Genomic DNA, 14,786 nt, shown 5'->3' with positions numbered 1-14,786 from the left:
ATATGAAGTAACTGTTCCAGTATTGGGAGTGTAGTGCTGAGGTACAGAGGTGCAGAGGTACGCAGAGGTACGCAGAGGTACGCAGAGGTACGCAGAGGTACGCAGAGGTACGCAGAGGTACGCAGAGGTGCACAGAGGTGCACAGAGGTGCACAGAGGTGCAGAGGTACACAGAGGTACGTAGAGGTACAGAGGTACGCAGAGGTGCAGAGGTACAGAGGTACGCAGGTATAGAGGTACACAGAGGTGCAGAGGTACACAGAGGTGCAGAGGTACGCAGAGGTACAGAATTACGCAGAGGTACAGAGGTACAGAGGTACACAGAGGTACGCAGGTAAAGAGGTGCACAGAGGTACACAGAGGTGCAGAGGTACAGAGGTACAGAGGTACGCAGAGGTACAGAGGTACGCAGAGGTGCAGAGGTACCCAGAGGTACAGAATTACGCAGAGGTACTCAGAGGTACAGAGGTGCAGAGGTACTCAGAGGTACAGAGGTGCAGAGGTACGCAGAGGTACAGAGGTACAGAGGTGCACAGAGGTACAGAGGTGCAGAGGTACGCAGAGGTACAGAGGTGCAGAGGTACTCAGAGGTACAGAGGTACAGCGGTGCAGAGGTACGCAGAGGTACAGAGGTGCAGAGGTGCAGAGGTACGCAGAGGTACAGAGGTATACAGAGGTGCAGAGGTACGCAGAGGTACAGAGGTACACAGAGGTGCAGAGGTACTCAGAGGTACAGAGGTACGCAGGTACAGAGGTACACAGAGGTGCAGAGGTACGCAGAGGTACAGAGGTACGCAGAGGTGCAGAGGTACGCAGAGGTACAGAGGTGCAAAGGTACGTAGAGGTACAGAATTACGCAGAGGTGCAGAGGTACAGAGGCGCACAGAGGTACGCAGAGGTGCACAGAGGTACGCAGAGGTGCACAGAGGTACGCAGAGGTGCAGAGGTACGCAGAGGTGTGCAGAGGTACACGGAGGTACAGAGGTACGCAGAGGTACGCAGGTACAGAGGTACGCAGAGGTACAGAGGTACACAGAGGTACAGAGGTGCAGAGGTGCAGAGGTATGCAGAGGTACAGAGGTGCAGAGGTACGCAGAGGTACAGAATTACGCAGAGGTGCACAGAGGTGCAGAGGTACGCAGAGGTACAGAGGTACGCAGAGGTGCAGAGGTACAGAGTTACAGAGGTACGCAGAGGTACAGAGGTACGCAGAGGTGCAGAGGTTAGCAGAGGTACACAGAGGTACAGAGGTACGCAGAGGTACAGAGGTACGCAGAGGTACAGAGGTACGCAGAGGTGCAGAGGTACGCAGAGGTGCAGAGGTACGCAGAGGTGCAGAGGTACGCAGAGGTACACAGAGGTGCAGAGGTACTCAGAGGTACAGAGGTACGCAGGTACAGAGGTACGCAGAGGTACAGAGGTACGCAGAGGTACAGAGGTACGCAGAGGTACAGAGGTACGCAGAGGTACGCAGAGGTACAGAGGTACGCAGAGGTGCAGAGGTACGCAGAGGTGCAGAGGTACGCAGAGGTGCAGAGGTACGCAGAGGTACAGAGGTACGCAGAGGTACAGAGGTACGCAGAGGTACAGAGGTGCAGAGGTACAGAGGTGCAGAGGTACTCAGAGGTACAGAGGTGCACAGAGGTACAGAGGTGCAGAGGTATGCAGAGGTACAGAGGTGCAGAGGTACACAGAGGTGCAGAGGTACTCAGAGGTACAGCGGTGCACAGAGGTGCAGAGGTACGCAGAGGTACAGAGGTGCGGAGGTGCAGAGGTACGCAGAGGTACAGAGGTACGCAGAGGTACAGAGGTGCAGAGGTACGCAGAGGTACAGAGGTACACAGAGGTGCAGAGGTACTCAGAGGTACAGAGGTACGCAGGCACAGAGGTACGCGGAGGTACAGAGGTACACAGAGGTGCAGAGGTAGGCAGAGGTGCAGAGGTACAGAGGTACGCAGAGGTACAGAGGTGTGCAGAGGTACAGAGGTGCAAAGGTACGTAGAGGTACAGAATTACGCAGAGGTGCAGAGGTACAGAGTTGCACAGAGGTACGCAGAGGTGCACAGAGGTACGCAGAGGTGCAGAGGTACGCAGAGGTGCAGAGGTACGCAGAGGTACACAGAGGTACAGAGGTACGCAGAGGTGCAGAGGTACGCAGAGGTGCAGAGGTACGCAGAGGTACACAGAGGTACAGAGGTACACAGAGGTGCAGAGGTACAGAGGTGCAGAGGTACAGAATTACGCAGAGGTACGCAGAGGTGCACAGAGGTGCAGAGGTACGCAGAGGTACAGAGGTATGCAGAGGTGCAGAGGTACAGAGTTACAGAGGTACGCAGAGGTACAGAGGTTAGCAGAGGTACAGAGGTACGCAGAGGTGCAGAGGTTAGCAGAGGTACAGAGGTACACAGAGGTACAGAGGTACACAGGTGTAGAGGTGCAGAGGTACAGAGGTACGCAGAGGTACAGAGGTACGCAGAGGTACAGAGGTACAGAGGTACAGAGGTACGCAGAGGTACAGAGGTACGCAGAGGTACAGAGGTACGCAGAGGTGCAGAGGTACGCAGAGGTACAGAGGTACGCAGAGGTACAGAGGTGCAGAGGTACGCAGAGGTGCAGAGGTACGCAGAGGTACAGAGGTACGCAGAGGTACAGAGGTGCAGAGGTACGCAGAGGTACAGAATTACGCAGAGGTACGCAGAGGTGCAGAGGTACGCAGAGGTGCAGAGGTACAGAGGTACGCAGAGGTACAGAGGTACGCAGAGGTGCAGAGGTGCAGAGTTACAGAGGTACGCAGAGGTGCAGAGGTTAACAGAGGTACAGAGGTACGCAGAGGTGCAGAGGTTATCAGAGGTACAGAGGTACACAGAGGTACAGAGCTACACAGGTGTAGAGGTGCAGAGGTACGCAGAAGTACGCAGAGGTACGCAGAGGTACAGAGGTACAGAGGTACTTAGAGGTGCAGAGGTACAGAGGTATGCAGAGGTACAGAGGTACACAGGTGTAAAGGTGCAGAGGTACAGAGGTACGCAGAGGTACACAGAGGTACGCAGCGTTACAGAGGTACGCAGAGGTGCAGAGGTACGCAGAGGTGCAGAGGTACACAGAGGTACACAGAGGTGCAGAGGTACGCAGAGGTACAGAGGTACGCAGAGGTGCAGAGGTACAGAGGTACGCAGAGGTACGCAGAGGTGCAGAGGTACGCAGAGGTACAGAGGTACGCAGAGGTACAGAGGTACGCAGAGGTACAGAGGTACGCAGAGGTACAGAGGTGCAGAGGTACGCAGAGGTACAGAGGTGCAGAGGTACGCAGAGGTACAGAGGTGCAGAGGTACGCAGAGGTACGCAGAGGTACAGAATTACGCAGAGGTACGCAGAGGTACGCAGAGGTGCAGAGGTGCACAGAGGTGCAGAGGTACAGAGGTACGCAGAGGTACAGAGGTACACAGAGGTACAGAGGTACACAGAGGTACAGAGGTACACAGGTGTAGAGGTGCAGAGGTACAGAGGTACGCAGAGGTACAGAGGTACGCAGAGGTGCAGAGGTACGCAGTGGTACAGAGGTACACAGAGGTGCAGAGGTGCAGAGGTACGCAGAGGTACAGAGGTGCAGAGGTACGCAGAGGTACAGAATTACGCAGAGGTACGCAGAGGTGCACAGAGGTGCAGAGGTACGCAGAGGTACAGAGGTACGCAGAGGTGCAGAGGTACAGAGTTACAGAGGTACGCAGAGGTGCAGAGGTTAGCAGAGGTACAGAGGTACGCAGCGGTGCAGAGGTTAGCAGAGGTACAGAGGTACACAGAGGTACACAGAGGTACACAGGTGTAGAGGTGCAGAGGTACAGAGGTACGCAGAGGTAAAGAGGTACGCAGAGGTACAGAGGTACGCAGAGGTACAGAGGTACGCAGAGGTGCAGAGGTACGCAGAGGTGCAGAGGTGCAGAGTTACAGAGGTACGCAGAGGTGCAGAGGTTAACAGAGGTACGCAGAGGTGCAGAGGTTATCAGAGGTACAGAGGTACACAGAGGTACAGAGCTACACAGGTGTAGAGGTGCAGAGGTACAGAGGTATGCAGAGGTACGCAGAGGTACAGAGGTACGCAGAGGTGCAGAGGTACGCAGAAGTACGCAGAGGTACAGAGGTACAGAGGTACTTAGAGGTGCAGAGGTACAGAGGTATGCAGAGGTACAGAGGTACACAGGTGTAAAGGTGCAGAGGTACAGAGGTACGCAGAGGTACACAGAGGTACGCAGCGTTACAGAGGTACGCAGAGGTGCAGAGGTACGCAGAGGTGCAGAGGTACACAGAGGTACACAGAGGTGCAGAGGTACGCAGAGGTACAGAGGTACGCAGAGGTGCAGAGGTACAGAGGTACGCAGAGGTACGCAGAGGTGCAGAGGTACGCAGAGGTACAGAGGTACGCAGAGGTACAGAGGTACGCAGAGGTACAGAGGTACGCAGAGGTACAGAGGTACGCAGAGGTACAGAGGTGCAGAGGTACGCAGAGGTACAGAGGTGCAGAGGTACGCAGAGGTACAGAGGTGCAGAGGTACGCAGAGGTACAGAATTACGCAGAGGTACGCAGAGGTACGCAGAGGTGCAGAGGTGCACAGAGGTGCAGAGGTACAGAGGTACGCAGAGGTGCAGAGTTGCAGAGGTTAGCAGAGGTGCAGAGGTTAGCAGAGGTGCAGAGGTTAGCAGAGGTACAGAGGTACACAGAGGTACAGAGGTACACAGAGGTACAGAGGTACACAGGTGTAGAGGTGCAGAGGTACAGAGGTACGCAGAGGTACAGAGGTACGCAGAGGTACAGAGGTACGCAGAGGTGCAGAGGTACGCAGTGGTACAGAGGTACACAGAGGTGCAGAGGTGCAGAGGTACGCAGAGGTGCACAGAGGTGCAGAGGTACGCAGAGGTACAGAGGTACGCAGAGGTGCAGAGGTACAGAGTTACAGAGGTACGCAGAGGTGCAGAGGTGCAGAGGTTAGCAGAGGTACAGAGGTACGCAGCGGTGCAGAGGTTAGCAGAGGTACAGAGGTACACAGAGGTACACAGAGGTACACAGGTGTAGAGGTGCAGAGGTACAGAGGTACGCAGAGGTACGCAGAGGTACAGAGGTACGCAGAGGTACAGAGGTACGCAGAGGTGCAGAGGTACGCAGAGGTGCAGAGGTACGCAGAGGTGCAGAGGTACTCAGAGGTACACAGAGGTGCAGAGGTACTCAGAGGTACGCAGAGGTGCAGAGGTACGCAGAGGTACAGAGGGGTGCAGAGGTACGCAGAGGTACAGAGGTACAGAGGTGCAGAGGTACGCAGAGGTACGCAGAGGTACGCAGAGGTACGCAGAGGTACAGAGGTACAGAATTACGCAGAGGTACGCAGAGGTGCACAGAGGTGCAGAGGTACGCAGAGGTGCAGAGGTACAGAGGTACGCAGAGGTACAGAGGTACGCAGAGGTGCAGAGTTACAGAGGTACGCAGAGGTGCAGAGGTTAACAGTGGTACAGAGGTTAGCAGTGGTACAGAGGTACGCAGAGGTACAGAGGTATGCAGAGGTACGCAGAAGTACGCAGAGGTACAGAGGTACAGAGGTACGCAGAGGTGCAGAGGTACGCAGAGGTGCAGAGGTACGCAGAGGTGCAGAGGTACGCAGAGCTACAGAGGTACGCAGAGGTACAGAGGTACACAGGTGTAAAGGTACAGAGGTACGCAGAGGTACAGAGGTACGCAGAGGTGCAGAGGTACACAGAGGTACACAGAGGTACACAGAGGTGCAGAGGTACGCAGAGGTGCAGAGGTACGCAGAGCTACAGAGGTACGCAGAGGTACAGAGGTACACAGGTGTAAAGGTACAGAGGTACGCAGCGGTACAGAGGTACGCAGAGGTGCAGAGGTACACAGAGGTACACAGAGGTACACAGAGGTGCAGAGGTACGCAGAGGTGCAGAGGTACACAGAGGTACACAGAGGTGCAGAGGTACGCAGAGGTGCAGAGGTACACAGAGGTACACAGAGGTACACAGAGGTACAGAGGTACGCAGAGGTACAGAGGTACAGAGGTGCAGAGGTGCAGAGGTACAGAGGTACGCAGAGGTACAGAGGTACGCAGAGGTACGCAGAGGTACACAGAGGTACAGAGGTACGCAGAGGTACAGATTTACAGAGGTACAGAGGTACGCAGAGGTGCAGAGGTACGCAGAGGTACACAGAGGTACGCAGAGGTACAGATTTACAGAGGTACAGAGGTACGCAGAGGTGCAGAGGTACGCAGAGGTACACAGAGGTGCAGAGGTACTCAGAGGTACAGAGGTCCGCAGGTACAGAGGTACACAGAGGTGCAGAGGTACGCAGAGGTGCAGAGATGTAGAGGTACAGAGGTACGCAGAGGTACAGAGGTACGCAGAGGTGCAGAGGTACGCAGAGGTGCAGAGGTACGCAGAGGTGCAGAGGTACGCAGAGGTGCAGAGGTACGCAGAGGTACAGAGGTACGCAGAGGTACAGAGGTGCAGAGGTACAGAATTACGCAGAGGTGCAGAGGTGCACAGAGGTGCAGAGGTACGCAGAGGTGCAGAGGTACAGAGGTACGCAGAGGTACAGAGGTACGCAGAGGTGCAGAGTTACAGAGGTACGCAGAGGTGCAGAGGTTAGCAGAGGTACAGATGTACGCAGAGATGCAGAGGTACGCAGAGGTACGCAGAGGTACACAGAGGTACGCAGCGGTACAGAGGTACGCAGCGGTGCAGAGGTACACAGAGGTGCAGAGGTACACAAAGGTACACAGAGGTGCAGAGGTACACAGTGGTGCAGAGGTACGCAGAGGTACGCAGAGGTACAGAGGTGCAGAGGTGCAGAGGTACAGAGGTACGCAGAGGTACAGAGGTACTGAGGTACACAGAGGTACGCAGAGGTACAGAGGTACAGGGGTACACAGAGGTACGCAGAGGTACAGAGGTACGCAGAGGTACAGAGGGACGCAGAGGTACAGGGGTACAGAGGTACAGAGGTACAGGGGTATAGGGGTACAGGGGTACACAGAGGTACAGAGGTACGCAGAGGTACAGTGGTATAGGGGTACAGTGGTACAGTTGTACAGAGGTACAGGGGTACAGAGGTACAGGATTACAGGGGTATACAGAGGTACGCAGAGGTACAGGGGTACAGAGGTACAGTGGTACAGAAGTACAGAGGTACAGAAGTACAGAGGTACAGGGGTACAGGGGTACAGAAGTACAGAGGTACAGGGGTACAGGGTACACAGGTGCAGAAGGCGGTAGATTTAGTCCAGCTCTTGCACAGTGGCTCTGACAGAGGCTGATGGGTTATACAGTCTGATTGCAGTTGGTAGGAACAACTTCCTGTATCGTTCCTTGGAGCAGCAGGGTTGAATGACTTTGTTTCTGAAGCTGCTCTTTAGTTTGTCCAGTGTTTTGTTGAGGGGTTGAGAGGGAGAGAGGGATTGTCCATGATTGCCAGCAGTTTTGCCAGCATTTTGACCTCCACCGCCTCCTCCAGGGTGACGAGCTTAGAGCCAACAACAGACTCTGATTTCCTGATTAGTTTGTTGGTTTAGTTTGGAGAGGAGAGCTGAAACACGAGTATTCTGAACTAGAGTTAGTAATTGATTTGTTCTGAGCTCCTGAGGCTTTAGAAAAACTTGAATCAGCTGATAATGTCAGCGCCACATGAAACAACATGGCCTCTAGTTTAATTGATCTAAAACAAGCCTACATCCAACAGTTGGGGGGCCTCTTTTAAACAGGAATCTTAATCTTAAGACAGACGTGTTCATGAACATGAATTTGAGCATGGCTTATCATATGGATACAGACAGCATCACTGAATCTGTTTCTCTGTGGATATATTTTGTGTCTCTGACAATATACATCCAGCACTTATTCTCCTGACATGACTGAAACAACTCTAACCAATATCATTGGTACCATATGGTACCATTGAGAGTTGATGGGAGCCAACACACAGCATTGTGTAACAGTGACAGTGGTGCATTCAGTGTCATCACGGCACACTTATTTCAAAGGCGCGTGTGTGTGTTTGTATGTTTTCTTTTTGCTGGAGTACTTGTGACCTTGGTGACCCGGTGGTTGGGGAGTCTAACCCTAACCCGGCCAGGCTTTCTTTGTGTTTGCTGCTCCCATCCATCCATCCATCCATCCATCCATCCATTATCTTCCGCTGGTCCGGGGATCGGGTCGCGGGGGCAGCAGCTTGAGCAAAGAGACCCAGACGTCCCTGTCCCCGGCCACTTCCTCCAGCTCTTCTGGGGGGACCCCGAGGCGTTCCCAGGCCAGCCGAGAGACATAGTCTCTCCAACGTGTCCTGGGTCTTCCCCGGGGCCTCCTCCCAGTGGGACGGGCCCGGAACACCTCACCGGGGAGGCGTCCAGGAGGCATTCTCACCAGATGCCCGAGCCACCTCATCTGACTCCTCTCGATGCGGAGGAGCAGCGGTTCTACTCCGAGCCCCTCCCGGATGACCGAGCTTCTCACCCTATCTCTAAGGGAGAGCCCAGACACCCTGCGGAGGAAACTCATTTCGGCCGCTTGTATTCGCGATCTCGTTCTTTCGGTCACTACCCACAGCTCGTGACCATAGGTGAGGGTAGGAACATAGATTGACCGGTAAATCGAGAGCTTCGCCTTCTGGCTCAGCTCCTTCTTCACCACGACGGGCCGGTGCAGAGCCCGCATCACTGCAGACGCCGCACCAATCCGTCTGTCAATCTCCTGCTCCATTCGTCCCTCACTCGTGAACAAGACCCCGAGATACTTGAACTCCTCCACTTGGGGAAGGATCTCATTCCCGACCCGAAGAGAGCATTCCACCCTTTTCCGGCTGAAGACCATGGTCTCATGTTTGCTGCTCCCATAAAACCTAAAGCTCCACCCAGGCATTTGCTATCATGTTATCATGTTGTATCACAGACTGCTTTACACTTTGTCATCAAGAGAAGGAGAAGTTTGAGTCTTTATCATTACAGAAAAAACACAGTTGCTGCAATTATGACAAAGGAGAAATTTGTTCTGCTGAATTCATATCTGCCTTCCTTTTATGTCAGGACAGCTGCTCATTAAGCTTTAGTACATACCTGTCACTGTTGCATGATAACTTGGAAATCATGCAAGTCGTTGACCAAACTAAAGCAAAACATTGTTGAATATTCTTTAATATGTAGGTCCAGACTCATTTATTTCCTAATCTGTGTTTAATCCTATATCAGCAGTTTTTTTTGTTGCAAATTTGCATTTTGCATCCCGAACTGAGAGCATCGTTTCCATCATAACATGAGCCACACTGCAAAGCTTCTTTTATGTGGAGCTCAACGGGTCTGGATATTTAAAGTATTCCCTCAGCTGAGAATCTAAATAGCCACTTGTTAAGTTTGTTCTGGACAAAACAGATTTTTTATTAAGATAGAAATCCATGGCTGATCAAATGTTTAATGAATAAAATGCTGAAAATTTGTCACTGAATCAACATTGTATTGTGGTTCAGTTTGGTGATTAAAATGCCAGTCAGCTTCTAAACGTTAAGCACTTGTTGACTGTTAGGATGACAATTTAAATGCGGATTTTCTGTCAGTTATTTGATGTTTATTTAACGTCTCTTATGCACTTTTATTTTTGTTACAGTGTCAGACATTACCTTGAAGTACCTCCACCTGATGACATTTAAATGTGCATGTGTTCTATGATATAGTGTCCCACACAACACTACGTTTTTGTTACTTTTAGTAATGATGCTCAATTTTTATAGTGTTGAAGAAATAGCATAGAAAATACTTTATTCATCCCCCGTGGGGGAAATTCAAATAGTCATGTAGCTCAATTAACATATTTACAATGATTGTATATTAGAACAAAATAATAATAATAATGATAAATGTGAGAAGAACATGTCAGCAGTCACTTTTAAAAAGCCTCATGGCTGTGGGACCAAAGGACCTCCTGAACCTCTCTGTCCTGCCAGGATGCTGTTGTTCACCATCATAGAATCTAACTTCCTCCTCGTCCATAGCACTGAGAAGGTCCAGCTCCCTGCCCATCACAGAACCAGCCCACAGTTTCTGTCTGTAGTGCCACTCCCCCAGCAGCCAACAGCACAGAACAGTGCACTCTCAATGACAGAGTGATAAAACATGTGTTGATCGTGATCATATGTAGATCACCCTTTTGGATATGCTCTGACAAAGATCTTCTTATTTCTTCATACATCTGTGGTTGTGGACATTAATTAGAATTTGTCTTGACGAACATCATACTGTCAGATACGGCATGTTCCTTGTTGTTTGAGCCAGCTAAATCAACAATGAAGCTTTGGATTATGGTGTAGTATTGTAGACATGTATATTTTCATACAGACAAGTTGGTAGATAACTAGCGGGTGACGAATAGGGTTGTTAAAAGAAATGGATACTCTGATACTAAAAATTAGTATGTAATTAGGCATTCATTTGCAGTTGTATGGATGATTACATCTTCACCATCATCACAGAACAGACACACAGCTCCTCCCCTCATTTTCAGCTGAACACTGTTGACTTAGAGCACAGAGCTGCTGCTGTCTTCAGCATGAAACTAATTACACAGTTTTTTATTGTCCTAAGAGCCTCAGTCTGCGAACACTAAGTCTCATTTTGCTACCATTTTTGGAATGACTTGGAAATGAGCTCAGTGTTGCTTTTATTTAAAAAAAATTCTGTCAGGAAGGTGCGAGAATTTGTACATGTGTCTTGTGTGAGAGAGTCAGCAACATGTGACATGTGAAACACAACAGTCCTGAAGTAATGATAAGGTATAAGATAAAGGGATAATTAGTTGGCTGAGTTGACCACAAATTTGCAAAAACTCAGATGCAGTGAACAGCAGAAGATCTGTCTGCAGAATTTTAAAGGAAGGAATAAACAGATCAGTCTGTAGAAGAGAATAAGATTCATATCAGAACAACCACACTGTAAAGGAAGAGCTGCCATTCATATATTATGGAGTTTAACTGAAATGTTGAACTCAGAAATGAAGCAATATGTGTGTACCTCAGTTGAATGCAACTCAACATTAATGTTAATTTAACTTTAACATCATTCCTGATGAGTTTAAACTGAAATTTGCTGTTTTTTCTTAAAGGATAAGATTATATATTTATTTATTTGGCCTCTGTGTATAAAAGAAATCAGTCTGTTTAACTTAATGATTTTTTTTCTTGTGAAGTAGTACTTTACTCTGACATATTCCTAAAAAAGGAAATTTGGTGTTTTTCTTGAATTGTCTCTTTCTGACTAAATAAATGATCAGTAATGCAGTAAAATGAAAACATAAATAAATGCACGAAAAATAAGTCCCATTTATTGTAAACATTTTAGATCTCGAGTCTGCATGTTCTCCCCGTGTATGCGTGGGTTCTCTCCGGGTGCTCTGGCTTCCTCACACCATCCAGAAACATGCATGGTGACTCTAAAATGTCCGTAGGAGTGAGTGTGAGTGTGGTTGTTTGTCTCTGTGTGGTCCAGTGATGGACTGGCCACCTGTCCAGGGTGTACCCCGCCTCTTGCCCAATGGCCGCTGGTATAGACTCCAGCCCCTTCCCCCCCACGACCCGACAGTTGGATTAAGCGGTATAGAAAATGGATGAATGGATGGATTTTAGATGTCATTTTTTCCATCCTTGGCATGGTATTGAATATGGTGTTGACTATATTTTGACTATATATGACTAGTAGTGAATAGATCATAAAACAACAGTCAGATTTTCTTGTTTCTTGTTCTCAAAACTAAATATACACTCACACTTAGACAACACAAAAAGGGCTTTTCCCATTTTCCGTTTACATTCACATAGGGTCAGGTTGGGAAAATATTTTCCTCCATGTACAGATGCAAAACACAACCGGAGCAACAGAAGTTCTGTAGCCACAGCAGGTCAAATAACTGATTGTCCCAACACCTTTTCATAACCATCCAAAAGCTGTCATATTTTATCTTCCCTTTCCTGCCGGATAGTTCAGTGTGTAACTTTCTAACAGCACCGACAGGTGATATCATCATAGTTGTCTTCCCCTCAATGTGCAGGCAAAGCTGCTCACTGCAACTGCTTTATACTCGATGTTGTTCCAACAGCTATAGGTCGTATCAAGTCATGTCAAAAACCGGGGACTTTGGTAGCTCACTCTGTATTGGATTATGTTGTAGGAACATATTCTAATAGCTCCGTTCTTCAGCAGAGTTGGAGGGTAATTGTGCACTTACATGTAATCGTTGCAAGGATGGCGCTGGAAATATCTTGCTGGCATCTCCTATTGCCGTCTCAACAAAGAAGAATTCTGTCACAATCCATGGTCAGTGGGGAAGGAGGAGAAGGACCCAAATACAGGACTAAAAGATGGGAGGCACACATCTCAAGAAAACTGAGACTTCACAAAAGATGCTGCCAAGGCAGGGAAGTAAGAAAGTTGTAAACTCAAATACCACAAGAAACTTAATTTGGATGAAAACACATGCCAGGCTTCCAAGGGGGAAGCTATTACAAGAATCTGGTGTTGAACAATGAAAACCAAGAAACATATATTGGGAGGGATGAGCTGATGAATGAATGCAAGTGAGTAACTGGGGAATAGAAAACAGGTGGTAACATTACAATCTGATGAAAGAAAGGACAAATGAGGACCTCTACAGGCAATGAAAAAAAGCATCAGAGAAAACCAGTGAACTAAAGCAAGTGAACTGTCAAGAAACCAGAACCAAAAAAAAGAAGAAAAAAAAGGCTCCACTAAAAAAACAAGAATAAAAGCAGATATAAACAGGAACCTAATATAGGCAACCAAAAACCAAATGAAAAAAAAAAACTGAAATATAAATCAAAACATCATTTGAAGAATCCAAAAGACAACAAACCAAAACCCACAGACCATGAAAGCACCACCCCCGCTCATCAAGGGATGGCTCCAAAACATCCCAATAAAATGTAACTCTAAGCCAAGATGGGCGATTGGAGGAGTTTTGAGGTCTTTGAAAGTGATTGTGAGGACAGGCAGATAAGAGAAGCCACTCTGGGGGCTAGCTCAGAGGCCGCTTCTTAGGGCGGTCCGGAGGAAGGACAGCCAAGAGAAGCTGCCATGGAGGGCAGCCTGGAGGCCGGCATGTACGGCAAAGCTTAGAGACTGAACCCTCCAGGGGACTGCCAGGACACAGGTATGTTAGAATAGCAAGGCAGACTGGGGTGGGTTCTTGTAAACCCCAGGTCTGGGATAGGATTGGGGTTTGACGTGATACCTACAGGTTCCAAGGCAGAAACAAGAGCTGGGAAGGCAGGAACTGTGACTGGAGTGACACCTGCAGGCTCGGAAGCAGGGACAGGAACTAGGATTGGAGGGATGCCTGCAAGAGCAGGGACTGATTGGATGCCCTCAGGCTCTAAAAGAGGAACAGGAAAAAGGGAATGGAGGGGCACCTGCAGACTTGGAGACAAGAATTGGAGATGTTGGGACAACAGCCGGTCCTCATGGGAAAGTCGAGCTGAGGCGGACCCATGAACCTGAGGCGGACCCTACTGGGACCCCTCGGGGACTAGGTGCCAAGGCGGACCCTCCTGGATACCCTTGGAGACGTAGTGCCAAGGGCGCTGACAGACCCAGGAACTGGCAGATGGTGCTCCAATCCATGCGTGGTGATGTTAAACCCCCATGCAGGAACAGGTGCAAGGGCATCTGTTGCCCCAGGCCAGTGAAAGGAACAGGGACTGGGCTTGGTGGGCTGTCATGAGGCGCATTCCCACTGTAGGAACCTTTGGCAGTTCCTATAATCTTTTCAGGAACGGGGCCATTTTTTCCCGGATTCGCACATACAGGAACTAGGGACCACGGCCCTCAGTTCCTGGAACCATTTCAGCTCCTTCTCCTCAGCTGGGTCTGTTCTGGGTTCTATAGGAACACATCTGACGGAGGTGTTTGGTGGTCGGTAGCTCCGCCCCTTGTCAGATTTCCTCTTCTTCATGTTCCTAATCTGCTCAATGCAAACAGTAGAATAACGGCTGAAATGTTTCCTCATACGACACGGACACAACCTTGGCGTGTTTAATAAGTTAAACCTCCACGTGGTCTCCTTTGTCTGCAGCGCTCTGCTCTCCTTCCTTCATGAAACCAAGAAGTATGGCCTGCGCTCCATCCTTCGTCTCCTGACTCTCTCTGTGAGCTCTTCCAGCCTCCATGTTAGACGCCCCATGTGATCGTCCATGATTAATATCACCATCATGCAGACCATGAACACGGTGGCCTCCCCGCTCTCCATGTTAGCTTCTTTGTGGTGTTTCTTCTTCTCTGCTTACTTTTTGCTGGTTTTGTTTTGTTTGAAATATGCAAAACTCAAGACTGACAAACTGAAACTCGGAGAAAACATGATTGGCTGATAAGAGCTAAGCTATGAAAGATCTGGTGTTGAACAATAAAATACCAAAAAACATATGCACTGTTAGGGATGGTTGGATGAATGAATGCAGGTGAGTAAATGTGTGCATGTGTAAATGGGATTCACTGTATTTACTATGTAACTGTGGAGTGCACAGTGCCATCTGGTGCACTCATGAAAGATGAGAATTAAAAGGCTTCCACACACATACTTTTATTCTGATTGGTTCTACTCTACTTGGTCATCTTACTGCCCCCTGCTGCTGTTGTTATAGCAGCAACATCAAAGCCTGAAGAACTGGTGTGCTTTTGTGAGAGGTATTCATGCCGTTTCATGTTGCTTCCCAGCACTGCTGTCAGCAGTGAATGACAACTAGTC

At 49.5% G+C, this 14,786-nt stretch overlaps 1 protein-coding gene across 2 annotated transcripts in view; it reads left to right on the top strand.

Moving 5' to 3' along the window:
* The window catches only part of jmjd1cb (jumonji domain containing 1Cb), a 189,060-nt gene that overhangs the window by 76,694 nt on the left and 97,580 nt on the right, over positions 1-14,786 (top strand). The gene's annotated exons all lie outside the window — the stretch shown is intronic.

This window comes from Odontesthes bonariensis, chromosome 23 (assembly GCF_027942865.1).
Source record: "Odontesthes bonariensis isolate fOdoBon6 chromosome 23, fOdoBon6.hap1, whole genome shotgun sequence".
Lineage (NCBI taxonomy): Eukaryota > Metazoa > Chordata > Actinopteri > Atheriniformes > Atherinopsidae > Odontesthes > Odontesthes bonariensis.
Note: the sequence above shows the minus strand (reverse complement) of the source record. Positions and strands in the feature narration are given on the sequence as shown.